Source organism: Phaenicophaeus curvirostris, chromosome 2, assembly GCF_032191515.1.
Source record: "Phaenicophaeus curvirostris isolate KB17595 chromosome 2, BPBGC_Pcur_1.0, whole genome shotgun sequence".
In the NCBI taxonomy this organism is placed as follows: Eukaryota; Metazoa; Chordata; class Aves; order Cuculiformes; family Cuculidae; genus Phaenicophaeus; species Phaenicophaeus curvirostris.
The window spans coordinates 48,787,876-48,800,120 of NC_091393.1; the positions used below are offsets into that span (position 1 = coordinate 48,787,876).

The 12,245-nt window shown below is 42.4% G+C and overlaps 1 pseudogene; it reads left to right on the forward strand.

Moving 5' to 3' along the window:
• The first annotated feature begins 9,744 nt into the window (after nucleotides 1–9,744).
• On the forward strand, nucleotides 9,745–10,046 carry LOC138717465 (transcription elongation factor 1 homolog; annotated as a pseudogene).
• The last annotated feature ends 2,199 nt before the right edge of the window (nucleotides 10,047–12,245 follow it).

Sequence of the window (12,245 nt, forward strand, 5' to 3'; positions counted from 1 at the left end):
AGTTGCTGCTGGCCCACTTGCAGATGAATGTACTTCTGGATGAACAGCTGCATGAATGTGTCTGAGGTTTCCCTCGGCTGAGCTAATGAGGTGTTTCCTGTAGAGGAAAATTCTCTGAAAAGCTGGATGTCTCATAGATAAAACTACCTAGGTAGTTGAGTCAGCTTAAACTATTTAGCTAAAGATACTAATTTTGATGAATGGAAATTAGACAAGATTATAAGCAGGCTTTGAGATTATGTGCAAAATTATGAGACGGGCTTCAGAAAGTGGTCTTATTTGGAAATGAATACAAAGGTACTGCTGAAAGTGAGCCCAGGCAGTGTGTGTGCTCATTTGCAGTTAGTTACAGAGCCAAGATTGCTCCAGGTTTGTGCAGTAGCTTCAATTACATAAGACGCTAATGCTCCTACAGAGCAGCTCATCTGGTTGAGCCTTCTAACATTATTGTATATTGTAAAGTATTTATCTGGGAGACCTCCACTTGATTCACATTTTCAGATATTGAAATAGCACATGCATTTCACCCACTGCAAGTATTTGGCTTCATAGACACGTTAATAACTCACCATGAGGTTCACACTGAATCTGTTACTCCTAAGCTTAGACAGTTCAGCCATTGTTTGTCCTTCTTATATCACTGAAGAAAAGTGAGAATAGTTGAGGTGGGTCTGAACTATGTTCCAAAGCTCTTGTGACCTGGACAAATAACACAGAAATGTAGTTGAGAAAAAAAGTAAGTGAGTAGTGTGGTTCAGTGTAAGTCAGTGGAACCAAATTCTCAGTCATCTGCTCTCTTTGAAACTCTGTGACTGACGTATGTGGCTCTCTAGTGCACTGGATTTAGTCTTTCTATTTAGTCCATCTATTTTGTGATCTTAAATTCTTATTCTGTTTTTGAAGATCTTTTCATTTAATGGGCAGTTTCCCTGGGTGTGCTGGCACTGCTCAGCAGCTCTCATGTGGGACGACTCAAGCATGTTTGGTTTCTATAATGTACAAAGTTCTTGGATATTTTCCCTCTCTCTGAGAAAGTGAGGGCTTTGGAAAAATGAGATTACCTCTTCATCTCAGGGCATTCAAGGACCTGGAGCCAGGCTTTCACACACTGCCCTAGCCTCCCCACTTGGTAGTGTGACACATTTCTGCCAAGCATGTTTCATGGTGTCAAGAATGGATCAAAGTATTTCCCCTGCAGCTCCTGGTGTTTGTTATAAGAAGTTGCTGTGTGTCTTGGCAACTAGAATGCTCCTGTTTTCTTCAGTTCTGCTCCAACTGAACAAACACTGCCTAAGGCAGAAACTGAGTCCCTGCATGTATTACACAAGGCAGAACAAAGCTGAAAGAGGTTTGGGGAGCTTTCAAAATAATAGACATAGAGGAACAGAGGCAGAAATAGAAAAAAATAAGAAGTAATTTGGTTTGCCTGAAGTCCTAGTGAAGTGTGTTGCAAGCCTGAGAATTAAATGCTAAATCCCTATCCTGGATCTGAACTGCTAACAGTTTGCCATCCCTAACTGAATCTACTTATCAGTGGTTGGTATTTCTACTGTGCTTGTTGCTATGAGGTTTGTATTTTTAATAGATAAAATTCAGACGACATAATCCAGGTGCTTAGTTTAACTGAATTTCATCCACATTTTTGGTGCTTCTTTACTACTGGCGACACTGGAAGGACACTGGATTATGGAGTAACAAGATTACCTTGGTGAGACTGTTAGGATGAGGTCCTGCCCAGCTAACTCAGTATGGAGTCCCATATGCTTTCTTGCAGAAGACAAAAACAAGTAGTAATGAAATCAGACTGAAAGAAATCTAGCCATCTGCCCTGTGTCATGGTGACCAGAAGTTAGAAGATAAGCAAATTCACAAACTTAGTCTCAGTGAGATTGCTTGTTTTGATCTTTGTATGTTTTTCCCAGGAACTCTGATGGCCTCACTATAGCAGATAGGTTTCAGATAAATGCTAACTAAGTTATGAGGAACAGATCTGCCTTCTTACTAATGAAAAACACAACAGTAAAAAGCTAGGGAAAACAAGCTACAACTGGTCCATCCACTTAATGGATTTTGATTATTACCATTTACTGGAATATTTGGCTTTGATTCAGTCAGGAGACTTGAAGATGCATATTTCACCTCTATTGGGCACTTAGAATGCTAATTTTTAAGGGAGCCAGTAGTACCATGACCTGATCATTGCACAGACTACAGATGATAGGTAGGGCAGTTTTGCTTTTGCAGAATGGACTTCAAAACAATCACAGATGTTAAGAAGTCACCTAGTAATGGGAGATGCTACACTGCTGAATGCCACAGAAATGTCAGGAAATTACTGGGTTTTAGAGAGTGCTCCAGGCATTCAGGACAAAATCTTCAGTTTCTGTTTCTTATCTCCATTGCATCTTCCATCAAATGTAGGACTGAACCCCCTTTCTCTTCCAAATTCTCCAGTCCTTGGCAGGAGTGTCCAGCACTCAGTATAATCGCTAGGGATCTCGGATGCTGACCACACTGCTTTCCAGACTCTTCAGCCCTGGTAGAGGAAATAGATTTGAGAAGGAAGCTGGCAATTTGTCAATGGCTTCTAAATGTCCTGCCTGCTTGGTTGGCCAGGATGGACACCGGATCTGAGAAAAGCACTGAAATGTCAAGATTTTCTGAGATTTCCTTTTAGGTTAGGAAAGGAAAACTGGTGTTAACCTTAACAGCCTTGAAGAAAAATAGCATAGCACAAACAACAGGGCAAACCATCTACTGCTATAATAATGTACCACTACCAGGAGAATGGAAAAATTAGAGCATATTGTATTCAGACCTAAGGCCAACTGCACTGTGATGTTACAGAGCCATTCTGCACTAGAGGCAGGTTATAAGTTGGCTGCTCTCTGTCATTTAATCTTGAGTCAGCCTGTTTTTATTGATGGTATTGATATAATCTTGGAAAACAGAAGTAGTTTTTACTCCATAAACATACTCTGCATTTTGAAAATTAAAAGGTTTTGAGAAGCATCAAACTTGTGTTGATTATGGAAAGGTTTCTATTAGAGGGAATAGTGTAAATGTAGTAGAAAAGGTCCCTCCTGAGAGTCCTGTGCATAAGAAATTTATTATTTGGCATAATGGAAGTAAGAGTCTTTTCTCTTTGTTACACATATCAATCGTGTTTACTAACTGTGTAAAAGGTGCCAGTCTTGCTGCACCTTAGTGTGTTGGATTGGAATGTGTTTATAGAGGTCTGGGACTGTTGCGACAAGAGCTGAAAGATTGGGTAATTCCGACACCTGCATTTTTGATAAACTGGAAGTACAACTGTTCCAAAAGATTGTGATGAAATATTTGTGATGGCAATGAGAAATTAAGGATGTTGCAAATACAAGAAGGACAGAAACAGAAGTAAATTAAAGTTTAACTAGTCGTGTAAAGTATTGTGGACTACCCATCAATAGACGAACACAGTAGATGGTTTGGAGGGTTTTTTAGTTCACGTTCACATTCATGTTTTAAAAGCTAAAGGATCAGTTTGCTGACAAACCTCTGCTTCCTTAGCAGCAGCAGAGCATACAGACTGGCTCACTACCTTTTCCAGAGGCTGAGCAGAGCAGGTGACATTGCTGTAGGTGACACTGCTGCTGGTGACACTGCTTCAAGCCCTTTCTCAGCAGCTGCAATAAAGCTCCTTAGCAAGTTAAGGGAAACAACCAAAAGCCAGATTTCCTATCACTACCCCTATTGTTCCCTAGAAGTATCTTTGCTTGCCATCCTTACAGAAACAGAGTGCCTGCTCCAGGCAGAGGCTAAGCATGTAGCTGTAATTAATTCGGAGCCCTTTGCCAAATGCTTTCATTACTGCATGATGAGAATCCTAGTAGGTCTGTCTGGGACATAGCCACTCTGATTTCCAGGTGGCAACAAGTTACTGTCACAAAAAAGAGGGTAGATTGTTCCTGTCATTGCCCCAGGGCAGGCACAGAGCTTCTCTGCTCATCTCCAGTATGATTAAATTCCTGGTTCAGTAGAACAGAAAAAAAACCTTAAGCATCTTTTACTATTTTCCTCTGCTCTTCTGCAATACACACCATCTTTACTGCAACCAACTGCACTGCCTGACATTAATTTTGCTGGCTAGACCTGAGCAATTGCTGACTATTGCTTTCTGACTGTTAACTGCTGCCCTATTGTCAGGCTACTTTTTGGCTACAGCTTAAAAATATGAGGCCCAGGGAGACAGAGAATAAGAGGAAAAGAGAGCATAGCACTGAGCAGCAGAACAGATGGCTACCTGTGCTTTTCCACAGCTAAAAATATAAGAGGGGTGTGTGTGTTTTAATATATCTGACTGCCCTTGAAAGCTCTATAAAGTTTCGATAATTAGTATTAAGTCCTTGTGGAGCTGGGTATTAAGTAATTAAGTAATAACTAGCATGTATTTTCTTCAGTTTGTGAACTATGCAAGATCAGTCTTGCATACTAGGAAAAAGTTCACCCCATGTGTTTTTAGGATTTATCATTAAAACATATTGAACTGTAAATACTAAATACTTAGGGGTTTTGCTAGGATGCATATAATCTGTGGTAACTGTTTAAAGAGTGAAATGCCTCTGTGACCACACAGGAAAATATAAGAACATTCAGTTTAGATGAGGAATTATTTTGGGATGTTTGTGTAAGTCAGTTTAGCAGGAGACAATTAAAACACAATGTTTTTAAGTCCAGTGGGATAAGAGTAAACACACTCTAAATTACACTGCACAAGCTGAGCCTCTGTGATCTTTTCGTAGAGGTAATGGTGCTTACATTACAAGGAGCAAGGCGTAGTCTACAGAACATTGTCTTCCCAGAAAGAAGGTGAGAAATAGATGTACAGAAATATTCTAACAACTGTTTATTTTGCACAGAGAATAATTAAGCAAACTTAGAAACACATAAAACCATTTCCCAACAGTTAAAGTACTTGTTAAAGTACTTTTATCTCTGGGAGCTTGCAGGGCAGAGCTCATTCAGGAGGAGCACTGGGCTAAGCAGGGAATAGTATTCAGAACTTAATGGATCAGAAGCCTGGAAGCTGGCATAGGTAGTGAAGGGCGCCCGTGGAAAGGGCCCCATCTCAGCTCAGACAGGGGATTTGCAAGAGCAGAATCACTTCCCTCAGCCCATGCCTCATCTGAGGCCAAGAGCAAAGGAGAGGTGCAGAAGCAGTTGCGCAGATAGCTTGACTGCATAGCGCGATTTTTCTTTGCTGTTTGGGTTGATGCAGCTTGCTATAGAGTAGCATTGGCTGGCAACACTCAAGAGCCATTAGTCTGCTTCTCGCCCTGCTCCCATGACAAGTTCGACTGTATCTAAACCACCACAACTGATATTTCTCTATTATTTTTTAATTCTTAAGGACTGTCTGCTCTTCCCAGGCTATCTGCTCCACTGGTCTATTGTCCTCCTTGGAAGAAAGCAGTGTTACAAAATAAATGAGCAAACAAACCATATGCAGGAAAACACCATTTATGTCAGCAGTAATGAGGTAGTGGAACGGAATGGGCCAGCATGGGGGCAATGGGAATCTCACCCAACTAGTCACTCAGCACAGCACTCACATTAAGATGGCTGTATGGCACGGCTTGTTATCTCCTTTTCCCTAGAGAGCAGTTTTCCTAGGTCAGTTTGGCTGACTTTGCCCTGGGGGTCAGGTTTGCCTCTGATCTTCTTGTTGGTCATCTCTGGACTGTGTAGCTGGTTCACATACTAAATTTTCACCTTAAAGTTTCACTTTTTTTGATTCAAGCCAAACTGTGGATATGTACAGACTTAAACATCCAACAACCTGGAATAACCCACGCTATGGTGAGATACTGCTGAGAGGAATGATGACCATAGTGGTTAATGCATGGCACTGGGGAAGAGGGATCTGTGTTTTGTCCTCTCCTGCTCTATACCCTACACTTACTGTATGATGATTTTCAAGGCATGTGAGCCTTTCCATCTATCAGTTTCTCTGTCTCTAAAACTGGGATAGCAACTCTGTATTTCATGACTGTGAAATGTTTAGAGGGCCTGAAATATGGACAGAAATAAAAATCAAGGCCAAAATTAAAATACACAAATGAAGTATTGAAGTGCCAACTTTCCCAGTCTATAACAGTCAAAAATCTTTTGATCTCTTTCTGTCACACTGAAAGAGTCCATGCATTTCTTAGACTTTCTTGCTGTTTTCAGCAGGGTGTTCAGCTGATCATTTTCATTTCACTCCCAGCTTGCAATGACATGATCATTGAGAATTCAGAAACCCAAAGCAATTTTCTGCCCTGATGCCATGCCATGCTGCTGTCAGCATGATGACTAACTTTAGACATCTGGAAACCTTGTTTCTTAATGCAAGTTTTTGGAAGGCAGAACTGATGATGGATGTTTCTGGCACGGGCTGCTGCTGCTAAATCCGATACCAAGGTGAATGATGGTGAAATGAGCATGTTTTCTGGCACTATGGGTGTCACTGCAGTGATTTTGGATGCTCACAGAGAGCTGAAGCTGCTCTCAGAGATGATGAGCAGGCCTAGCTTTCTCCTTGCATGATTAATTCCTTGTAACTTTGATAATGTGACAAATAAGACAGAGTGAGATCTAGGAGGCTATCTTGCAAGTGATACAGAATTAAGACTGTTCCCTTTCTGCAGGTTTCTCAGCCTGCAGAGACTTTACAGTGCTGCAAAGAGCAGTGGCAAGCAACATGCATTCAGAGCAGGAACAGCGTGATGAAGAACATTGCTGTAATGCAGGATATTGTTCTCCCAGCAAAAGGGATGCAAAAGCCAAGAGCTGATGCAGCACTACAGGAATGGACATCCTCTCTCAGAAAGTGAGGGTGTTCATAGCTATGTGGTGTGAAGGAGCAAACCCTCTTCTTAAAATCCAACTCAGGCCAGGAAAATCTCTCAGCTGAACTGATTCTGGAGGTTTTAGAAAATGGAAGTCTTCTTTTCTTTTCTTTCTTTTCTTTTTTTTTTATCAGAAGGGGAGAAACAGTGAGAAATGGTGACATCAAACTGAGTGGTACAGTTGCCACACTGGAAGGACGGGATGTAATCCAGAGGGACCCGGACAAGCTGGAGAAGTGGGCCTGTGAGAACCCCATGAGCTGCAATTATTCAAAAATGTGGTGGTTGGAATAACTGTTGTTTAACTCCACTTTATAGAGGAGCCAATATTTCTTATTTAAAAGTGAAAAAAAAAGGATTTATGAGTTTTAAGACTTGACTTACTGTTAAAGAAATACATGCTTGTTTGAAAGACAAAGCATTGGAGAACTTTCGTAGCCCTTGATGAATAGCCAGTTGTCCTTGTTTTAAAATGTTCAAATCATGCTGCCATTCTTTTACATTTTGTTTGCTTCACATTCCAACAATTTTGTCTAGTTAAACACGTATTTGAAGGTTAGACCTTGTGGAAGTCATGACTTAACACTCTTCTGATAAACTCTGATAGATTTTATCAGTCCCAAATTCAAGAATTCATTCCTTTCCAGGGAAGTGCTAAAGCATGAGCTTAACTTAAATTTTAATTTGAAATCAGTAGAAATTTGGCATAGCTTTTTGCAGTCATTTATTAATAATATAATTTGAAGTATTTCCTTGCTCTGGATGTTTTCATATTGTGCGTTTTCAGAGCTCTTGCAGGACCATAGGAAGAACTTAATATCCACAGGAAGAACTGTGGTATCTGATTAACAATGTTAGCCACTGTTTCTAGAACTCACCTCTCCTTCTAACCACTGCACTACCAGTATGTTGTAAATTACTGGACCATCAAAGATGATAATGCACTGCTTACATTTCCAAAATGCACCCACTTACCCTCTGCCCACAGATGGCCACTCCAAGGACTCTTTCTGATCCCACTTTACAGAGAACAAACTCAGCTCGGCCTTCTCCAGCCACCCATGCTCCGTTACTGGTCATGTTACAGGTTATCCTGCAGTCATCATGTATTCCTGCACCTAAGTTCATGCACTGGGCAGGCACTCTGGCTACAGTCCTTATCACACCAGCCACACAGCTCATACTGCATTTTTGCCTGCCATATTTGGACTTTTCCATCTGCTTGTTCTCATTATGCAGTAGTTTTTCCAAGGTCGCTGTCAGACCACAGGTATCCTGTTCTCAGTTGCCTGTTTCAGTCTCTTCTTCAATAACCCAATCACTCTTTCGAACTTGTAGGCAGCAAACCCACACCTAGAAATCATAGTTCCTTTCCAAAACTGTAAGTGCCCACATCTAGCTATAAGTTTCATCACCATTAGATCTCATTTTCATAGCAATGTTTCCTGTTTTTCAAGCTTGAAAGAGTACTGCTTTAGCCTTTTATACTATTTGCCTTCCATCTTCATGGCTTGGTTTATATTGTAAACTATTTTCATTGCCACAGTAGCCAAAAAATATACATCTTTTTGCCTTCAACATATCACTACTTCCTTCTATTCATCCCCCATATAATTTTCAAAATCATTGATTTCAAGGCAACAAGTACCCTTACGTACGAGTACAGTCTCTAGTCTTTGTATCTAGATACATGAGCTTAGTTTTGGACGCAGTAAGTATACTGAATGTGGCTAACCGAAGTTTAATAATATGTAATAAAGACTAGGAACAAGTCAGCTCTCCTACTGCCTGGATCTTCCATGTAATTAATAGTTGCCCCTTGTCTGAAATCTTGTAGGTAAAATTAACGTGTTTACATGGAAGTGTTTTGCTCCTTGCTGATTGTTTGGCTTGCTGAAGGTACCATGTGTGATCAGTTTCATTTGTTTAATAGAATTAGAATATTTTAGGGAAAAATACAAGTAACTTTGAGGATATTAAAAAAGCCAACAACAATTTACTGGTATTATGTTGATGGAAATTGGCACCATTTTTTCTGCCTCATCAATTCTAGAACTTGACTAGCTAACCCCAAATATTCTTTTGCATATAAAAGAAAAATTATAGCTTAACTTACTTCTTTTTTTTCCCATTTCGTTTTTTGCTGTGGTTATCCTGAGAACACTTTGAAAGTATCTTATAGATATGAAGAAGGACTGTTTGCATAATCTAGTATCAGTTCTGAATTTAAAAAAGGAAGCATCACTGAAAGAGCTGCCAACTTCTATTACAAATAACTTGGTCCAAAATTAACTACTGTTTCAAAGCATAAATTTATCCTGGAAATGTGTTTGTGATCACAAAAATGTCATATCTTGTGCCCTGATCACAAGTAATGTTAACTAGGAAGGCGATGCTTTTTCAAGTACAATAGAGGGAATAGATGTCACAACTTGTGACTGAAAAGTTAAAAAAAAAATAGGATAAGATGTGGAGAAGAAGTTCAGAACGACCAAAGAATGAAGTGAGAGTCTATGCTTTAGATACCAAATTTTCAAATTTTAATCAACAATGACTTGATTAAGGCAAGTTAAATGTCCATAGACATAGTAACTGCTGGTGCAAGGCTTGTTTAGCTAACAAAAAAAAGCAGCAGAAGATACCAGCAGCTGGTAAATAAGACCAGGAGAAACAGGAACAAAAAATAATGGATCCTTTCCTCTTCAGAGAAGGTTGGTTGGTAGCTATGCCAAATTATTCAGGGAGCTGTAACATTCTTTAACTATTCAGGGAGCTGTAACATTCTTTAATTATTCAGGGAGCTGTAACATTGAGGAGCGGAGGAGGAGGAGGCGGCGGCGGTGAGTTCTGGGGAGGCCCCGGGAGGGCACCCAGCGGCGGGTACCGGGCACCATGGGGCGCCACAAGTCCAAGAGGAAGCCGCCGCCCAAGAAGAAGGTGATGGGGACGCTGGAGACACAGTTCACGTGCCCGTTCTGAAACCACGAGAAGTCCTGCGACGTCAAGATGGACCGAGCCCACAACACGGGGGTGATCTCCTGCACGGTCTACCTCGAGGAGTTCCAGACGCCCATCACCTATCTGTCTGAGCCCGTGGATGTCTACAGCGACTGGATCGACGCCGGCAAAGCTGCCAACCAGTAGCGGTGGGGGGAGAACCCCAAGACGCCCGTGGGGGCCGTGGCTGAGACCCCCAAGGTGGGGGGGGGGGGTCACATCCGCCTGCCTCTCGGTGACCTTTTCTTTACATTTTTTATTCTTCTGGCCCCAGGCCAGGCCTTTGGCTCCCCCAGGGACCCAGAGCGAGGACCCCCGTGTCTTCTCGGGGTGGGGAGCCGGGGAGGGGGCTCCCCTGGCCCTGCTGGGCCTTGTCCCCACCCAGAGCTGCCGGGAGATGCAGGTTCAGCAGAGCTGGCCTCTAATAAACGAGGCTGTGCCGGGATTTAAATTTTATTTTTTTAAATGTAAAAATAAAAAAAAAAAAAACAAAAAACCAGGGAAAGTCATGGAGCAGGTGATCTTGAGTGCTGTCATGAAGCACATGCAAGAGAATCAGGTGATCAGGCCCAGTCAACATGGGTTCACAAATGGCAGGTCTTGCCAAACTAACCTGATCACCTTCTGTGACAAAGTGACTCGGCTGCTGGATGAGGGAAAGGCTGTGGATGTGGTCTTCCTGGACTTCAGTAAAGCCTTTGACACAGTTTCTCACAGCGTTCTGCTTGAGAAACTGTCAGCCTCTGGCCTGGACAGGCGCACACTCTCCTGGGTGGAAAACTGGTTGGATGGCCGGGCCCAGAGAGTGGTGGGAAATGGTGTGAAATCCAGCTGGAGGCCAGTGACAAGTGGGGTTCCCCAGGGCTCAGTGCTGGGTCCAGCCCTGTTCAATGTCTTCATCAATGACCTGGATGAAGGCATCGAGTGCACCCTTAGCAAGTTTGCAGACAACACTAAGCTGGGTGGAAGTGTCGACCTGCTGGAGGGTAGGGAGGCTCTGCAAAGGGATCTGGACAGGCTGGACCGCTGGGCAGAGTCCAATGGCATGAGGTTCAACAAGGCCAAGTGCCGGGTCCTGCACTTGGGGCACAACAACCCTATGCAGTGCTACAGACTAGGAGAAGTCTGTCTAGAAAGCTGCCTGGAGGAGAGGGACCTGGGGGTGTTGGTTGACAGCTGACTGAATATGAGCCAGCAGTGTGCCCAGGTGGCCAAGAAGGCCAATGGCATCTTGGCTTGTATCAGAAATGGTGTGACCAGCAGGTCCAGGGAGGTTATCCTCCCCCTGTATTCTGCACTGGTGAGACCGCTCCTCGAATACTGTGTTCAGTTCTGGGCCCCTCACCACAAGAAGGATGTTGAGGCTCTGGAATGAGTCCAGAGAAGAGCAACAAAGCTGGTGAAGGGGCTGGAGAACAGGCCTTATGAGGAGCGGCTGAGAGAGCTGGGGTTGTTTAGCCTGGAGAAGAGGAGGCTGAGGGGAGACCTCATTGCTCTCTACAACTACCTGAAAGGAGGTTGTAGAGAGGAGGGTGCTGGCCTCTTCTCCCAAGTGACAGGGGACAGGACAAGAGGGAATGGCCTCAAGCTCCACCAGGGGAGGTTTAGGCTGGACATTAGGAAAAAATTCTTTACAGAAAGGGTCATTGGGCACTGGCACAGGCTGCCCAGGGAGGTGGTTGAGTCACCTTCCCTGGAGGTGTTTAAGGCACGGGTGAATGAGGTGCTGAGGGGCATGGTTTAGTGTTTGATAGGAATGGTTGGACTCGATGATCCGGTGGGTCTCTTCCAACCTGGTTATTCTGTGATTCTGTGATTCTGTGATTCTCATCCTTCCGTATGGAAGATATACACTAAACACCAGTGACTGGTCTTAGGGCAGCAGTAACTGGACAAAATTCAATGGATTGGAGAAAAAAAGTAATTAATTGTTTCCTATTTATCAATTAGAAGCCTCACATTGCAAAAGATAATTAGGAGATTATGTGACAAGAGGTTAGTTAAGAACGTTCTACGAAACAGTGAGAGATTTTGGGTTACTTAAATGAGGCTGTTAGTAGTAGAAATTTTGACCTTTTCTCATCTCCAACTATTTTCTTCTTTCACACTGAGCAACAAGCCTCCTCTGTGAACCTCCCAGTGCACAAAGGCATTAATATAAGTATTTAGGTATAACATTGCAACATGATTCTATCTTTATTATAAAAGCAACTGAGAACATCCTTGACATCAGCATGAAATATTTTACTGTAATTTCTGTTTTTGAAGTCTATGTCTACAACTGAAATATTTCAGAGGATGAATGGTCACATAAAATGCCAAGATCATGCAACAAAAACATTACCTGAGAGAAAAGATATCGGTAAAGTTCTTCCTTCA